This window comes from Urocitellus parryii, chromosome 9 (assembly GCF_045843805.1).
Source record: "Urocitellus parryii isolate mUroPar1 chromosome 9, mUroPar1.hap1, whole genome shotgun sequence".
NCBI classification, from domain to species: Eukaryota; Metazoa; Chordata; class Mammalia; order Rodentia; family Sciuridae; genus Urocitellus; species Urocitellus parryii.
Genome location: NC_135539.1, coordinates 32,995,631 through 33,012,005, shown reverse-complemented (window position 1 = coordinate 33,012,005; position 16,375 = coordinate 32,995,631). Strand labels below are relative to the sequence as shown.

Genomic DNA, 16,375 nt, shown 5'->3' with positions numbered 1-16,375 from the left:
CCAGGCAGAAGGTGACTTTATGACCTTCCAAGTAAATGGAAGGGTCTGAGGACCAGCAGGCTACGCAAAACAAGCCAGTCCCCCAAGCCAAAGGTTGAGTGTCTTTGCTGCTATGTGGAAGATAACCACCATAACGGGGGACGGGGGGAGAGCAGATATTCAGTAGATTAGACAAAGGGGAATGAGAGGAAGCCAGCGGGGTTAGGAACAGGAAAGACAGTGGAGTGAGCCCAATATACATTCCCCATGAACTTACACGAATACACCCGAGTGCACCCACCATCATGTACAGCCATAAGATTGGGGTTCCAATTAGAATAGGATATATGCCATATAATATATGTATATTATACCAAAGTGAATTCTAGTGTCATGCATAAGTAAAAAGAACCCCGTGGTGAGCTGAATGACTCCGGGGAAGGGTAAAAACGAGGACTGTGGTGGGACTCAGGGAAAGACCGTGGCCTCAGCTGTGACTCTGCACAAGTGGCTCTCGCTGCCATCTAGGAGCATTCAAGACAGCTGACTTCCCCTCACCCTCTGACTCAGAATTCCCACCTCCACCTGGACTCCTCCGCGTGGACACCCCATAGGCACCTCAGACTGGACAGGTGTGTGGGCTAAGTCGCCCCCACCCCTCATCTCCTTGCCCCAGCTCTGCCAGCCAGCCACGAGCGCCCCGCTCGCCTGTGTCTTACTCAGGGCTGAGGCCCGCTGCTGGGCACATGGTGCCTCCATGTGGCTGCCTCTAGGGAAGATATGCCCTCCCTCACGGGGCTTCCTCGGGCAAAGGCTGTGCCGGCCCTTCCCAGGCTCCTATCTCCTTCCTGCCAGGGAGAGGACATGTGGGAAGGACAGGTGACATCATGGACACCCGCTAGCTGAGTCTGTTCAACCAGCAGTAAGGGGAGGAATCTCCTCGTCCCCACAGGGTGCTGCCAGCTGACTCTTTAAGGTCCTTTCTTGCCTCCCTGTACCAAGCCCGGCTCAGGCCTTATCTCTGTGGACACCCCTCCTTGACCCCGTGTTCTCTTAGGGATCACCTTCTTCACAGGGGCCAGGGATCTTTCCAAAATACAGGTGCAACAGGTCACTCCCCGGTTCTCCTGGTGTCCCAGACAAACCAGCTCTGAGCAACAACTGAATCCTCCATGAGCCATGTCCCTAACCTCTGCAGGTGGAAGGACAGAACATTGCCTACTGGTACATAACCGGGAAGGTCACACACTGTGAAGTCACAAAATAGCCCCTTCCCTCAGCTCTGTGATTCTAGGAAGTCAAACAGGACAACCTGCCAGACAGACTCGAGCCAGAGCTCAGCCATCCCCAGCCCTCAGGGTGCCACCGCCCAGTTCACCAGCTTTCCCTCCTGCGTCCTTCACGCTTTCCCTCCCCAAACTGAAAAATCAGAGGGGATTCTTTGCAGAAGGAGCCTTCCATGGCCGAGAACATGAGGACATCCATGTGCCGTTTGATCATCATTTAGTCATCTTAGGTATTAAAATACTCTGAGTTTCTTTTACATCTATTTTAACCCCCTGAACAACTAAGTCCTTGTTAAAGATGAAACACAAACAAAATTCACTTCAATTATCTGAAGATTAAGTACTCTATCTTTGGCAAGTTAGAGTCACTGAGAAAAAAAAATGCCTAAAAATAATTTGGTTTAAATCATGAGAGCCACCCAGGCTGAAGTTCGGCAGCCACAGTCTTTGTTCTCTGTGACTTTGTTTCCACAACCCGGTGTACTGAGGACTTGAGGAGCGCTCGATGTGCGGCCAGGACACTCCTGAGGACAGGCGCTGGGTGACCCTGGTGCTCTGGCCCTGTGGGCCACCCCGCCCTGCCCCTCACACTGAGGCTCAGGCTAGTGAACCAGTCCATTCACAGTGGGCAGGCAGGGAACCTGGGCCTTGTTACTCCTGTCCCTGGCCCCACAGTGGCAGCCACCGAGTCCTCGGTCATAAAAGGGCTGACACATACCTTGGCTGGGATTGTGCAAGTTGCTCAAGTATATTTTGAAAACAAGATGAAAAACTGTGTTTATGTTCGATCTGCAGATCTAGTCTTGGATTCAGTGAGTATTGCTTTGTGTTTGAAAAGTCATGCCCCCCGCCCTCCAGGCCTTTGCTCTGAGTCCTGTGAACCTACTTCTTCATAAATCACACGTGAGAAGGAAAAAAAAGAAAGAAACCAAACCCTGAAAACACTGGAGGGTGGAGTGGAGAAAGCACAACCCAGATTCAAATAGAGCAGAACTAAGTGCATGCCCCGACAGGAGGCCGCATGCCCTGCCCCAGCCCTCCATTCCTCCCTTCCAGGTGGGGAGAAACTCAGTGACTATAGTCCTGTGATTCAGTCTGTGTTCTTAACTGACAATATTAAAGGAATCTATAAATTTTTTTTAACTAAAAAAAAGATTTCCATGTGCTGGGGATGGAACCCAGGGTCTCTCTACCTCTGTTCTATACTCCCGGCTCAAAGGATTTAGATTTAATATATATATGTACTTCAAAATCATGAACTCAAAATACAATACCTACCATCAAGTTTCCAAAAAATTCATACAAACAATAGAGATATATACTCTTACTGGAAACCAGGAACAAATATGTTCAACACTTTAAATAATACTATATAAAAATATATATTCAGTGGAGTGTTGTGTCACACACCTATAAACTCAGTGATGGGGAGGCCAAGACAGGAGGATTGCAAAGTCAAGGCCAGCCTCAGCAACTTAGTGAGACCCTGTCTCAAAAAATAGAAAGGGCTGGGGTTGTGGCTCCATGGTTAAGCACTCCGAGTTCAATTCCCAGTACAAACAAACAAATACAACAACAAAAGAAGATGCATCTGGCCAATAGGCAGTATGGATTTTAAATGCTAAATAACAAAATTTAAAGGATACTATTGGCATAAACATAGAAAGTTTTCATTTGAAATATGGGTCTTTGAATTTTTCTTCTTTTTGAGGTGCCAGAGATCAAACTCAGGGCTTGGCACATGCCGGGCAAGCGCTACAGCCCCCACCACCCACTAGACTATTAGCATATTTTTGACTATACAATTCTTCACCAATTTAAAAATTGTAAAAATTTCAGGAGCCAGATGGAGACTGCTGAAGGGCCCGAGCAGCAGGGAACATGTGCGGAATGCGTAGGCCGGGAGAAAGATGCTTTCCATTTATATCTGATCACGGGTGCTCTGAACACTCATTATTTCCAGAAAGCAGAGTAGTGGCTGAGTCACGCGCCACTTCCTACGTGTTACTACAAGTGGAACGAGACTGTCCAGTAACCGAGGCAGGCCAGCCTCCTACTGGCCTGAAGTAACGCTGTGCGGAGTAAAGCTAGACGGATCAAAAATGTCACTGGAAAAGAACAGAATCTTTCTGATGATTTTCCAAATATCAAACGTGATCAGGAGAAAATATAATAGAAGTGAAGAGCAAATACACGGAAGTTGGCAAGTGTGCAGCTGAGGTCAGAGGCCCCCCAAGTGGAATTAGCACACAGGCAGATTAGTGACCACACGGGGGGCTCCGCCCCGCTAACGGTGGCTCTGTCCCTGTGCAGGCCAGCAGCTTGTGTGCTGTGCAAGTAAGGGAAATGAATGCAGGGACAATGCCACAAGGGCACAGGGTGACACTCGTTGCACGTTCCTCCAAAGGTCTCCTTCTGACTTAACCCACTACATGTTACTGCTCATGTTAGAACTCCAGCTCTAATGAACGTCTTTCACAAGGAACGGGTACTGGTCAAATATGGGGCAGTTTGAGCACCAAAAGGGCAATAATAAATAGTAAATTGTTGAAGATTCTAGGAGTCCACAGGTCCACGGTGACAATGGATCAAACAGACAGGGCAGACAAGGAGGTGCCTTGCTGAAGGCAGGCGGCCCAGCGGCCATCAGTAAGGGAGGAGGGAGGGTCAGAACTGAGAAGTCACCACCCAGCGCTGAGTGAAGACTGGCTGGGGCCAAAGTCACTAAGAGGTGCTAAGTCGAGGATACAAATATTGATGAGGAAACAAGATAGTTGCATAATTTGGAAGTTTTCTCCCACAAATTGCTTGTTAGTAACAGTAGAAAAAAGTAATTACCTGTGATGTAGAAATCACATGACCCCTTTACTGGACAACCACATTTACATAAAAACAAGAGGAAATGAATGCTTGTGTGCCCACATTTGATATTCAGTGGACACAAAATCACTCAGACAACATTCCAGCTACGGGTGTATAACCTGCCGGGTGCCGTGGTGCTCCCCTGTAATCCCAGTGTCTTGGGAGGCTGAGGCAGGAGGACTGTAAGTTCAAAACCAGCCTCAGAAACATAACAAGGCCCTAAGCAACTAACTCAGCGAGACACTGTCTCTAAATAAAATATAAAAATGGCTGCAGATGTGGTTTAGTGGTAAAGCACCCCTGGGTTCAATCCCTGATACCAAACATACAAAAAACCATAATCTAAATCCAATCACAAAGACCAGACATTTCAAAGTTACGATCTTGAGTTCCTGAGTGTTGACCTACCATTTGGCTTTATTTATTTATTTATTTATTTATTTATTTATTTATTTATTTATTTTTTGTACTTTGGCACAGGGGATTGAGCCTAGGGGCACTTAACCACTGAACCACAACCCCACCTTGGCATTTTTGATTCAGGCTTACAATACCAATTCTTTATTGTAGTATTTGCTTATTTATTTTTGGAGACAATGATTTTTTTAAAAAAATATTTATTTTATTCATTTTAGTTACTGATGGACCTTTATTTTTTATTTATATGAGGTGCTGAGAATCGAACCCAGTGTCTCACACATGGAGCCCCAGCCCCAGCCCCTGGGTATTTGTTTTATGAAAATCCACTTACTAGGGGCTGGGCTGTGGCTCAGTGGTAGAGCGCTTGCCTTGCATGCATGAGGCACTGGGCTCAATCCCTAGCACACATTAAAAAAAAGGAAAAAAAAAAAACAAAAAACTAAACCGAGCCCTAGCCCAAGCCCTTCTTTTTTATTTTGTTCTTACACATATGTATAATCTTTGTACGCTCAAATGTTTCAGAATAATTCTTAAAAAGTATAGAACAAAGGAGAAACAGAACCTACTTCACCTAAACTTGGCTCCCACTTCTCCTCTCGGTTCCTTTCTTCGCCTATCCCCTGGGTTCCAAAGGAAAACTGTCAATTTATCATGTAAGAAAAGACACTTAAAGGCTTTCCTCCACCTCACTGCATTTTGCTATATTAAACAGAATTCATAACAGTCCACCCTTAAGGACTGACCTTTCTCCTGTTTTATAAACTGTATTTATCAGAATTTATCCCTTGGAGAGTACATATTCTGGCTACTGTTGATTACTGAATAGGCAATTCTGGGTTCTGTTCCGACAGGTAAAGGGCTTGGAGGTATCCCTCGTTACTCACAAAATGAAACAAGCAAAAGACTGTTCCAGAAGATTCCAGCAAAGAGCCTGGTGCAGGGGCCCGTGCCTGTAGTTCAGCCCCTGGGAGGCTGCCACAGGAAGATCCCTCAAGCCCAGGAGTTCAAGGCCAGCCTGGGCCAAACTGTGAGACCCCAGTCTCAAACAGAACAACCCCTCCCCCCCAATCCCAGCGACATAAACTAAGAAACAACAACTCTTTAGGTTCATCAGAGAATTGAGCTGACAGGGTCACAGGCTGGCCCGGAGGAGTGGAGAGGAGGTTGGTCAAGGACTCAGTTTCCTGGGAGCAGAAGCCAGTGTGAGGAGCCGCGTGGGCCGGGGAGGCTGTGATCCTAGACACTCAGCTGAGGCAGGTGCGTCACATTTGAGGCCAGCCTGGGCAGCTGGGAGAGACCCTGTCTCAAAATAAAATACTAAGGTCTGGGGAAGTAGCTCAGAGAAAGAATGTTCCTAGGTTCAACCCCAGTAGTGCTTAAAAAAAAGCCAGTGCAGGAGCCACCCTGGTGGGGAGTCTCAGGCCGAAGGGATGAGTGGCCAGCTCAGTGTGGAGCTGAGGGAGTACTCCAGAGCTCGGTCCCTGGTCCCCTCCTCTAGGAGCCGCATCAGGTTCTTACTGTGAAGACTGGAAACAATTTCCCTTTGGCAACGGTGAGGGAAAATATCACCGCCCTTAAATAAGCCTAGAGTCCTGTTCTGTGCTGGGTGAGCAAGGCCAGCCCTCGAGGGACACTGGAGGGACATTGCTTTATTGATGCCTCATCTGACCTGGGGGAGAGTGACTGGCTCACTCCAGCCCCCTGAGTCTTCCTCTTTGAGGGGAGGAACAAAAAGGCTGAGAAACTCTTCCAAAGATCAGATCCCAGGTAGCCTGGCCGACCAGGAAACGTCTACAAAACACCACAACAACCAAGATTTCAACCTGAGATAGCAGAGCGACTTCCTGTTCCCAGTATTTCACCACCCCAGGGCTCCAGGACAGACTCCATGGAATAGAATTTTCTAGAGAAACCACAAGCAACAGAGGAATCACAAACAGGGACACTGGAGGAAAACCAGAGCCCCTGGTGCAGGCAGAGCTACAGGCACATAGAACATGACGTACACCCTGGCCAGAAAACACAGCCCAGCACTGAAGGCACTGACCCACCCAGTGACCTGATCCAGCACGGTCACCTTCCAACAGGAGACACAGCAAGCATCGGAACCAAACTCGGTCACGGCACAGACTTAGGAATAATAAGACTGAGAACTTGGGACAGCCATGATGAAGATCCTAAGGGCGCTACTAGGAAAGCAGACACCCGGCAAGAACAGATGTCCTCGTAGGCAGGGACGGAAATGCTGATGGAGGACCAACAGGAAATGCTAGAAACCAGAGAAACGGAGAATGCCTTTGACCAGCCGGCTCTCCAGGGGACTGGACAGGGCTGAGGGAGGAATCGATGAGCTTGAAGATCTGTCCGTGGAATCTCACCAGGCTGAGGTACAAAGAGAAAAAAGAATGAGAAAAGGGGAACAATATACAAGAATGGACAGTTACCAAAGATGTGACATACCCATAGTAGAAAAACCAGACGGAGAAAAAAGAACAGGAAAAAAAATATACATTTGATTATAATGTCGGAGAATTTTCTCTGATCCAGAAAGCTCAGAGAACACAAGATAAACACTAAAATTCTGACATCAGCATATTATATTCAAACTGTAGAATACCAAAAACAAAAAGAAATACTTGAATGTTAAAGTAGGTTCTTTAGACAAAATCACATGGTCAAAAAAACACTGATCTACATAAAGGAAGACCATTCAAGAAGGAATAAACAGCTGTGCATGGTGGTGCACCCCTGTAATCCCAACGACTCAGGAGGCTGAGGCAGGAGGATCCAAGTTCGAGGCTAGCCTCAGCAATTTAGCAAGACCCTGCCTCAAAATGAAACAAAAAGAAAAAGCAGGGGTTGGGCTCAGACACAGCTGGATGGCAACATGCTTGCACAGCATGCTCCAGGGCTGGGTGGAATCCCCAGTAAGACACAGAGAGAAAAAGGATTGAACTAAGGTAAATAAAACCTTTTACTATTAACTCACTGAGTAATTGAATGTGCAACAAGGGGAGGAAAGAATTGTTAAACTCCTATAATTAGGTACAGATGGTCTCCAACTTAGGATTTTTTGATTTTACAATGGTATGAAAGTGATACACTTTCAGTAGAAACCATACTTTGAGTTTTCATCTTGATCTTTTCCTGGGCTAGTGATGCATGGTATGATGATTCTTTCCTGTGACGCTGGGCAGCGGCAGTGGCCAGGGCTTCCAGCCAGCTACGTGACTATGAGGGGGGAACAACTGATACTCTACAGTGCGCCGCGTTGCTAAGCTCCGATGTTCAATAGGTTAGGTGTAGTAAATGCATTTTGACTTAATGGTCATCTTCAAGTATGACGGATTAATCAGGATATAGCTCATCGTAAACTGAGGGGCATCTGGACCTGCAGAAGTATAGTATTATCTGAGAGTGGACATAGACTAATTGTAAATTGTAGTAAAAACATTTTAAAAGTATAATTGTGATTACATGAAGAGGGGAGAAAAGAGCATAAAATCTTCAATGAAAACCAAAGAAAAGAGATGGGGAGAAGAAATCAGTGGCGGAATGCTTGCCTAGATGTGTGAGGCCCTGGGTTTAATCTCCAGTGCTGCAGAAACAAATGAAAAAACCCAAGCAAACTAAAAACAAGGACAACAAAAAATCAGAAGACAAAGAAGTTAAAAAACCAAAACAAAACACCACTGAAAGAGTACAATGATAGAAAAATCACAAATCCAATAATATCACTAATCACTTTAAATATGAATGGTCTAAATCTATCAATTAAAAGAGACTGACAGAGCTGGGTGAGGTGGAGCACACTGGTAATTCCAGTGGCCTGGGAGGCTGAGGCAGGAGGATCATGAGCTCAAAGCCAGCTGCAGCAACTTTATCGAGGCCCTGAGCAACTCAGCAAGACCCTGTCTCTAAATAAAATATAAGGAAGGGCTGGGGATGGGGCTCAGTGGCAGAATGCTTGCCTAGCATGCATGAGGCTCCCTGGGTTCCTTCCATCCCCAGGGAGGTGCGTGCAGTGCGTGCACACACACAAGAGACAGAGACAAGAATGGGTTAAAAAAAAACACAACACAAGACCCTCATACATCATATGTATTCTCTACGAGAAACCCTTTAACTCTAAAGATATAGCTATATTAGAAGAAAGGAGATAAGTAGGGTTACCGTGCTAATACTAATCCCAAGAAGTCTTAGTGGTTACATTACCTTCACACAAAGCAGACTTCAAAATAAGGATATTTTCAGGGATAAAGAAGGGTATTATATTACGATAAAGGAGTCAATTCTCCAAGAAGACATAACAATCCTTCATATGTGACCAAATGAAAAAGTCAAAATACATACTGATAGGAATTCAAGAATAAACAGATGAATCTACTTTGATAATTGGAGACTTTAATACCCCTGATCAGTAATTGGCAAGCCCGGCTGGCAGGATGTCAGTGTGCACAGCTGAACTGCGCACCACCAACTCACTCCATCTCGTCAACATTTATAGACATTTCCACCAACAGCAGAGAACTAGTTCTTTTTATGCTCACCAAGACGGACCACTTTCTGGACCACAAAACACACTTTCGCACATTTAGAAGAACAGAAATTGTACAAAGTAGGCTCTCGGACCACAATGGAATTCAACTAGCAATCAGTAATGGAAAGATAGCTGGAGTATCCCAAAATATTCGGAGATGAAACAACATATTTCCGAATAACCCATGGGTCAAAGAAGTAATCTCAAGAGAAATTTAAAAATAGTTTGAACTAAGGGAAAATGAAAAAGTGTAACTTATCAAACTTTGTAGGAGCAGCAACAGTGGGGCTTAGCTGGAAATTTATAGCATTGAATGCATATGTTAGAAAAGAAGACCTAAACCAACAAACTAAGCTCCTTTTCCAGGAAATTAGAAAGAACAATAAAAGCTTAAAGCAAGCAGAGAAATAAAAGTATAGCAGAAATCAAAGAATGAAAATGGGGGAAAAAGAGAAGAAAATAATACAAAAAGAATCTAGTTCTTTGAAAAGCCCCATAAAATTGGTCATCCTCAAACTAGGTTAACCAAGAGAAAAAGAAAGAAATATACATTACTTATATCATGCCACAATAAAAATCATTGTTCTGTATAACTGAAATGTGATGATTAGGGGAAAAAAATCAGAGGGCCATCACTACTGACCCCATGAACATCAGAAGAATAATGAATTCACTCATGCAGGGCTGGGGTTGTGGCTCAGTGGTGGAGCGCTTGCCTGGCATGTGTGAGGCTCTGGGTTCGACCCTCAGTGCTGCATATAAATAAGTAAGTAAGTAAATAAAGTAAAGGTCCATTGACAACTAAAAAAATATTTTAAAAATTCACACATGCCGAGTTTAATTTGAAAAGGATCGTATCTATTGAAGAGATTAAATCAACAAGTAATGACCTTCCAAGGTAGAGAACAGTAGGCCAAGATGGTTTCACTGGTGAACTCCAAACACTTGAGGAAGAAAGTGATGTAAGTTCTTTACAGTCTCCTCCAGAGGATAAAAGCCAAGGGAGAGTTAATTCATTCATGAGAGAAGCATCACCCCAATTCCAAAACCAGATAAAAACAGTACAATAGAAAACCTACAGATGGATGCATCATGAATGGGATGCGAAAATCCTCAAAAAACATGATTCACAAAATCCTATAGATAACATCATTCTTATGGTGGGAAGCTAGAGGGAAACCCTCCTTCTTTCAAGCGGGAACGAAGCAAAACTATCCCCTCTCATGACTCCTATGCAGAATCCCATTGGGAATCGGAAATAACGCTATGGGAAGAGTGAAGGAAATAAAGGCAAATAGGCTGGGAAGGAAGGGAAAACCTGTTATTCACAGATGACATGGTTCTCTAGGTAGAAAATGCCAAAGAACTCATCAAAAATACTCCTAGAAATCCAGGTAGGCCTGGGGGCACACACCTGTAGTCCCAGTGGCTTGGGAGGCTAAGGCAGGAGGATGATGAGTTCAAAGCCAGACTCAGCAAAAGTGAGGACCTAAGCAACTCAGTGAGACCCTGTCTCTAAATAAAATATAAAATAGGGCTGAAGATGTGGCTCAGTGGTTGAGTGCCCCCAAGTTGAATTCCTGGTACCCCCCCAAATTTAAAAAAGGGGAGGGGCTGGGAATGTGACTCAGTGCTCTTGGGTTCAATACAGCAGGATCGCTCACTCACGGCCGGGCAAATGCAAAATAGCGGGGCTACTTTGGAGGGTGGCGGGCAGTGTCTCACGATGGTCGACATGGTCCTCCTGTGCAATCCAGCAACTGCACTCGTAGTATTCATCCAAATGTTCAAAAACCTTGAACCTGTGCATGAGGTTCATAACAGCTTTATTCATACTGCCCAATCCTGGAGGTGACCAAGAAGGCTTTCAGAAGGTACACGGAGAAGCGAAATGTGATTCAACCATATAATGGAATAGTATGCAGAGGTTAAAGAAAAGAAAGAAGCTATTAAGCTACAAAAAGACAAGAAGGAACCTTAGTAATAAGTAGCACCTGTAAAACCTGCATACTGTGTGCTTCCCGCTATATGACATTCTGGGAAAGAAATACTATGGAGACAGTGAAAAGATCAGTGGCTGCCTGGGGTTTGGAGAGGTGGGGTAAGAAACGTGTCATACATTTGCCAAAACACCAAGAGTGAAGCCTAATGTACTAAGGATTATGTTAATAATAATGTATCACTGGACATGGTGGCACGTGCCTGTAGTCCCAGCAACTCAGGAGACTGAGGCAGGAGGGTTGAAAGTTTGAGGCCAGCCTCTCAGCAACTTAGTGAGACCGCTGTTTTAGAATAAAAAATAAAAAAGGGCTGGGGATGTATCTCAGTGGTTAAATGCTCCTGGGTTCAATTCCAGTACCAAGTTGATGATGATGATGATGATGATGACGAGGATGACGAGGAGATGATGTAGTAGCGGCAATACTAGCTCATTATTTGTAACCAATGAACCACAACAATGCAAGATGTTAAAAACAGGGGAAACTGGGGGAGAGGGCAGCATATGGGAACAATAACAAGCCTGCTTATTTTTATGTAAACCTGAAATTGCTCTAAAAACCAGGCTATTTTTTTTTAAAAAGAGAGAGAGAGAGAGAGAGAGAGAGAGAGAGAGAGAGAGAGAGAGAATTATTTATTTATTTATTTATTTATTTATTTATTTATTTATTTATTTATTTTTTAGTTTTCGGTGGACACAACATCTTTGTTGGTATGTGGTGCTGAGGATTGAACCCGGGCTGCACGCATGCCAGGCGAGTGTGCTACCACTTGAGCCACATCCCCAGCCCCCTAAAAACCAGGCTATTAATTAAAATAAAATACAAGAGCAGACATCACTAGAACTATCAGTAACTGGGAACCAGAGCTCTGCTCAGGGAAAACACAGTTGCCTGTGGTTCTGGACAGAGACTGGTCCAGATTCTCTGGACAGTGTGTCCCAGGGCTCACGAGGCCCCGAACAGGGCTTTAGAGTGTCAGAGACAGGTCAATCTGTCGCGCAGATGAAGGCAGGGCCACTTAGGTGACAACGCGTGGAAACAAGTGCTGCGGCGGTGGAAGAGCCAGCCAAAGGGCCCTTAGAACCCGGGTCCCCTGCTCTACACTCTCTCTACAGGGATTCCTGGGGAAAAACGATGCCCGAGGGACCTGAACCCCTCGTCCTCACTGAGACGACTGTTTCTGGTACAGAGAGGCCTCTGTTGTCCCAGCGCTGGACCTTGAGCCCCTGCGGGGCAGGAGCTGTCCCCACGTGGGCTCCGTATCCCATCTTGGAGTTACCAGGGGCATATGCCTGGCAGTTTTCACTTCCTGTCACTGGGGTTTAGTGACACCAAGGTCCAGTCTCAGAGGATCCTGAGCCACAAGCAAGACGTGGGAAGGGAATGACAACAAACATTTCTGTTCACAAAGTTTTCCTTTTCCCAGTGCCAGACCCTCCCGGACCAGGGCCAGACGCCTGGCACCAGGTCCTGCGGGTTGACGTCCCCAGGTGACTGGAAAACAATTAATTATAAACTTACACATAAAAAAATCTTTAAAAAGCTAAAACATTACTATTACCCTTGAAGTGGAACTCAAATCTCACTGGGAACTCCCATTAGAGAACATTCTAGACAGGCGTGGTGGCAAATGCATGTAATCCCAGCGACTGGAGAGGAGGCTGAGGTCAAGCCCAGCAATTTATTGAGACCCTGTCTCAAAATAAAAAATAAAAAGGACTAGGGATGTGGCTTAGTGGTTAAGCACTCCTGGGCCAATATCTAGTACCCACAACCCCCAAAGAAAACATTCTAGAAAGCCAGGTTCAGTGGCACAGGCCTGTAATCCCAGCAGCTCGGGAGGCTGAGGCAGGAAGATTGCAAGTTCAAAGCCAGCCTCAGAACTTAGTGAGAGCATGTCTCAAAATAAAAGGCCTGGGGATGTGGCTCAGTGGTTAAGTTCAATTCCCAGTACCAAAAACAAAACCAAAACGTTCCAGACAGAACAAATGCAACAGGAAATGAATCGACTACTGGGGATCCAATGGTAGTGCCTAGTAGAGATGTCTTCTCTGAAAATTAGAAGCAAGTTTGCATTATTAGGAGGAGTAGGGAGACATAGGGCATAGGTAACAATTCTATCTTTAGGGCTAATAAGTTGATTCTGAAAGCAAATTAAATGTTTATTTCCCACTTGACTTTTGGTTACCAACTAAAGCAGTCAGTCTATCTGCTGGGCACAAGTACTGTGGAGTTAAACAAAACACCAGCTTGCAATAAATAAGTATTTCCCCAACTTAGATCCCCCCCCCCCCGCAGTATTAAGAACTGAACCCTGATTGTGCTCAATCCCTAAGCTACCCCCCCCTCCCAAGACAAGGCCTTCCTTGCCAAATTCCTGAGGCTGGCCTCAAACTTGTGATCCTCTTGCCTCAGCCTCCCCTGTAGCTGGGACTCCAGGTGTGTACCACTGCATCTGGTTCCTAAGTTGGAATTTAATGTACTATTTTAATTTTAGCTAAAAGGACAATGTTAGTTTATGCAAGAGTATCAACTATATACCACAAGAAATAATTTATCAATTTTACATCCATTACAGATTACAGGTACTTGTTTTCTTTAGATCTGAATGTAAAACACAATATTAAAAGATTACAGGTTTTCTACAAGTTACTTTATCAAGTGAGGAAAATTAATATTAATTATTCATCTTCCTTCTTCACTGATTAGAAGATTAAGGCAAAAAATACAACCATTGTGATGCTAATAAAAGTGAGGACAGGTGGTATCAATAAGGACAAGCTGACAACCACTTATTTCCTAGGATGTAACTAATTAACTGTAGGTATTTTCTTCCTTTGCCCTGCAACCGCAACCTGGGTAGAGGTTGAGTGGTCCCATACGATGTGAATGTGAGAGATTCTGCAAAAGCTGGAACCTGTTTTTTCTGGATCTGACACTCCCCAGTGACGACTGAGGCTGACTAAGAAAGGGTAGGTCCACCCCCTCACAGTGCCAGTGTCAACCCACCTGCCACCTTCAGGCAATGATGGCAAACAGCACTGAACTAGGGCTGCGCAGCAGCGACCCGAGGGGTCCAATCCTTTCTTCTGCCATGCACCATGGTGACTACTTTAGAGAGACGGTCACACCCCAACCCCACAGCCTTCCGAGGGAGGTTCTGTGGATACCCCCATTTTACAGAGCAGGACAATGAGGCCTGGAGAGGCGTGTGATGGTCTTCCCAAGGTGACCCAAACAGTGAAGGCAGCAGGGCCAGGACGGAGCCTGGGCAGGTGTCCTTGGTCAACTATGTGAAGAAACAGATTTGCTCCACTGGCACCTGAGGAGGGAATGGTCTCCCCCACACCAGCCAGAACTTTCTAATTATTAGCACTGTTTAGAAATGAGCCAGCCACCTCGGGAGGGCTGGCCAGCACCAGGCACAGGCCCGCAGGAGCCAAGGGCCGGCCTGGTCTTGGAAGCAGTTTCAGCTCAGAGTGCATGGATCATGCAGGAGGCTCAACTAAAGTGGTGGACTGACTCCCCAAGACAGGTCCTGGCACCGGGTCACAGCCCAGACACACACAGAGGCCCTGACACACAACAGAGTGGTCAGTGGCTACCAGCTCTGGGCACCTAAACTTTTGAAACCAATCAAATATGGTTTAGGTGGGGGAGGGACGTCTCTGTGCCTGCTGCGTAACTCATGCAGGAGATGTGGCAGCCCTGCTCACCTGCCCACCTGCCCGCTGCTCAGGGCTGTGCAGAGAGGTGGGGCCCGTGGGCGGAGGAGGCCTCTCCAGGGCCCAGTACCACCCTGCACCCTGTAGTCACCCGTGAGACAGAGAACTGCCCCCTCCTAGGAGCTGGTGAGAATGGAATGAGAAGACCCCGGGTCGGGCGCACCCTGATCCTAAGGAGCTTCTGGATCCGACTGGGGAAGCCAGGGTGCTCATGTTGGGTATCAGTGTGGCCGAGGTCAGGGGCCGCTCCTGTTCAGGGGTAGGGAACTACACGCCCACACAGGCCTCCCCTCGCATTTCCAGCTGGGAGACCAGGCACCAGACTTTCCCCTACCTGAGAGGAGCCAGCACACCTGTCACCTCTGTCCCATCAGGGTCATCACCTTTCTCACCTGGCTGGGGCAACAGCCTCCCAGTCACCCTCCTTGTCTCCACTCTCCATGGGAGGCCTGGAAAAGCCTTTTAACACCTAAGTGGGTCAAGTCATTCCCAAGTTCAAAACCTCCAGAGGCCACGCCTCCACCTCAGGTAGAAAGGCAAGTCTCCCAGTGACTCCCAGGCCCCAGGGACCTAGCCTGCCTCAAGTCTTCTGGCCTCCAGGCTTCCTCCCCTTCACTCCCCACCCTTAACTGCACCTCAACCAGATGGGCTTCCCCAGGGGCAGAGCCCAAGCCCACTAAGGTCTCCGGGCCTTTGCACTGGTTGGCCTCCATGGGAAGGTCCTGCCTGATGAGCTCCCCCAGTGCCTGTCCCAGGTCACCCTACCTGAATCAGCTCCACCCTGTCCCTCACCTTATCATTACCTGTTAATTAAACTTGTCTTTACCACCCACTAGAAAGTCAGTTCCCGAGAGTAGGGACTTGGGCTTCACTGCTGCCCCCAGTGACTAGAACAATGCCTACCAGGTAGTAGATGCTCACTTAAATGTGGTTTAACTAGGCAAGAAAAACTACAGAATCCCTTGATCACTGGTATTTGGTTTTATGTGCCTTTTGGAATACCACAGAGTGATTCCCCTCTCAATTAAAGAACAACTTTCTCCCAAAGAGCAACAAAAACCAAACTCTGTCCTCCATGCGAGTACTACCACATTCATCTTTTCCCCTGGAATAAGGCTGTGCTCGTGTCAGTGTCAACAGAGAGAAATTTAGGGTGAAAATAGACATCAAAGCTGATGGAGCGCTGGGTTCGATCCTCAGCACCATAAAATAAAATAAAACAAGATATTAAAAAAAAAAAAGATGAGTTTAAGGGGTAGTCAATTCAACAGTACAATGTTACATCTACAAACCAGTGGGCATCACGGAGCGCACCTGTAACCCCACAGGCTCAAGAGGCTGAGGCAGGAGGATCCCAGGTTCAAGGCCAGCCTTGGCCACTTAAAGAGATGCTATCTCAAAAAACACACAAACAAACAAACAAAAAACCATAAAGGGCTGGGGATGTAGCCCCTGGCTCAATCTATAGTACTTTAAACAACAACAGTGTAGTAGACATTTTAAAATAATAAAGATAAAATCTGAGCTTGAGGGGCTTCAGTTGTGGCTCAGAGGTAGAGCACT

At 46.2% G+C, this 16,375-nt stretch overlaps 1 protein-coding gene across 2 annotated transcripts in view; it reads right to left on the bottom strand.

The window, feature by feature from the left end:
- Positions 1–16,375, bottom strand: part of Baiap2l1 (BAR/IMD domain containing adaptor protein 2 like 1) — an 85,334-nt gene that overhangs the window by 25,360 nt on the left and 43,599 nt on the right. The gene's annotated exons all lie outside the window — the stretch shown is intronic.